At 57.8% G+C, this 2,658-nt stretch overlaps 1 protein-coding gene across 1 annotated transcript in view; it reads right to left on the reverse strand.

Annotated features, from left to right (window-relative positions):
- Window positions 1-2,658, reverse strand: part of LOC113204592 (probable pterin-4-alpha-carbinolamine dehydratase) — a 23,308-nt gene that overhangs the window by 6,899 nt on the left and 13,751 nt on the right. The gene's annotated exons all lie outside the window — the stretch shown is intronic.

A 2,658-nucleotide genomic window follows, 5' to 3' on the forward strand; every position in this document is an offset into this window, starting at 1 on the left:
CTCCCCCTCCCGGACCCGAGCACCCCCTCCGGGCCCTCCGCCCTCAACGGCGTCCTCGCGCTCGCAGTTGTCGTGAAAAGAACTAGTTTGTCGAAATACTAAAACTTATGTCCATATCCTTCCGTGACAGAATTTATCGTATCATCGCATAATTTGTATTAAGGGTGTTTTTATCTCAATATTTTGTATTGATTAAAATTGCGCGGTGCCCGAGGCCCGCTTTCCCTAGTGGCTATCCAGATCGTACGTCCGACATTCGCCGTTTCCAAATTGCCAGGTTAGGCGCGCACGCGCAAGCGCTCCTGAGCGCCTGTTGGGTAGGCAACATCCATCCTTCAGTGCACGCGTGTGCTGCGGGGTGGCCTACCCCGAGTATCGCAGGCGCCCAAGCTCCCGCGTAATTTTGCCGAACGGACGTGGCTTTCTCGACGACCCCTAAACTAGCCACGGTATACTCTCGACTTGCCGGTGCGGCGCGGGCACATTGTGTACGGTGCACGGTGCGTTGGGCACGATGAGCCCCGGGCACGGCGCCTGTCAGGCCTGTCAGTGCCGCCCTCCGGGGGCCCCGCCCGCACCAACCCCCACCCCCCGGCGGGGCCCGGCGGGGTTGGCCTTCCGGTCGCGTCCGGCCCGGGGGGATTGCCGCTGCCATTGTCGTAGCCATTTAGTCGAACACGCCTCTCTGATGACGTGGTGACCGTCACCTCGCCCCGGGCGGGGCGGAGCGGGGCGGAGCGGGGCGGAGCGGGGCGGAGCGGGGCGGAGCGGGGCGGAGCGGGGCCCCTCTCGGTCACTCTGATGATGGGGGTGACAATCAAGCGAGTGGAGGAGGAGGGAAGACGCACTCCCCGAGAGTCAAGGCGGGGGCGTGCACAAATTACGACATTTTCACGAAGGGAAAAAGGGGGGGGGGGGTAAATACTACTCATGGTTGATAAAGAGGACTTTAAAGAGTACGCATTGATAAAGTTGCCCCACCAGGAATTTAGCAAAGGAATATTTGTAAAGGAAGGTGTCATCGGCTTTGACTCTCGATAATGAAATAATAAAGACGCGGCTGGCTTGGCTGGAGGACGCTGGATTGTAAGCAAGTCATAAATGAGTGCTATGGTGACAGACCATAGTTCGCGGACCCCTACTTCAAACCGCACTATTGAATTCCTGCAAAGCAACGCTTTGCAGAACTGCGAAGTATTTAGGTCTTTTGTAACTACGAAGCATTTACTTTGCAATTACAAAGTGATGCTTTGCAATTGTAGAGAATATTTGAATTTGCATCATCTGCTTTCACGATCCGTTCCTGAAGGGAACTTTTTTTACCCAAATGGGGATACATTTACTATGAAATCTCGCCAACACTTTTTTAAACAACCCCTATATTAAAACTTTACGAAGCAAAATGTCAAATCCTTCGTAGGTGCGAAGTATTTGCTTCGTACCTACGAAGGATTTGTCATTTTGTTGCTTCGTAAGGTTGTAACTGTGAATTGAGTTGAGTGACCGTGAAAACGACCCCAACCTCTGGAAATAACCTTGCGAACAACCCCGAGGAAAGGGTTTTCGTGGGATGGGAGAAGAAGGCGTTCGCGAGTCTCCAGTGGACGTAGTCGTCTTTTCTGCTCGGAGGAGTTTATTACAGCAAAACAACAACGTTGGGCGCTGCTCCTCTCCGCGTCCGTGTTGTGTGTGTTTTTTTTCACCCCCTTTTCCCATTACTCAGGCGGATTGTCACGATTTACTCCCTTTGCTACGCTTCCAGCGGAAGGGCGGGAGGGGCGAGGCGAGGAGTGCTGAGGGACGGCGACAATGTGGTCAAATTATCGCTGCGGGCCTGGCCGGGCGCACTGCTGTGTGCCGCCCTCGAGAGTGTTTTTATTACCCATACGGATTCCACAGCGGCGCAAGTACCCCGTAATGCGGGGTAATAACTGTGTGTGTGTGTGTGTGCGTGTGTGCGCGCGCGAGCAGGCAATCAGTGCGCTGCGCTGCGCTGTGGTGCGCCAGTTATCTACTGCCCTCCAGGCATCTCCCCCATTCATCTCTTTCCCCCTCTCACCTTGCTCTCGTGTGGCGCGCCGCGGCGTCGTGCTGTGTCTTATTGTCACGGCTTTGTCCTTGCCGCGGCCGGTCACGCCTCACTCCGGCTCCGCTCAGCTCCGCTCCGCTCGGCTTGTGTCTCCCATTCTGCGCTCCCCAGGCGCTCTCTCTGCTGCTGCCCTGGCTCAACCCCCGCGCCCCCGGCCCAGCCCGGCCCTCCCCGAGCGCTGCTCTCCCCCGGCGCTCTCCTGACACTGACGGGATTATTACAAACATGGCGACGGGGTTAGAATCCCGCGCTATACCGCGCCGCAACCAGGGGAAGCCGGGAAACCACCGGAAACTTCCGCCTTCATTTCCCGCACGTCCGACGCTCGCCCGACTGTTCTTGTCCGCTGGGCCGCGCGCTGGACGACGGCTTGCCCGGAGGTAGGGGGGTGGGGGGGGGGCACCCTAAGGCGAGCGGGGCGGAGGAGGCAGGTTGGGCGGGGCGTGGTTCTGATCTGGGTCACGGCTGGACCGAGAGCGTGGCGGGGCGTGGCCGTGGCGTGGTTGGTGACGCCGTTTACCACCTTCTAAGAGAAACTGGGTACGACGTCGGGAGAAAAAGCGGGCGGG

Source organism: Frankliniella occidentalis, unplaced genomic scaffold (genome assembly GCF_000697945.3).
Source record: "Frankliniella occidentalis isolate FOCC.00 unplaced genomic scaffold, Focc_3.1 Scaffold421, whole genome shotgun sequence".
NCBI lineage: Eukaryota > Metazoa > Arthropoda > Insecta > Thysanoptera > Thripidae > Frankliniella > Frankliniella occidentalis.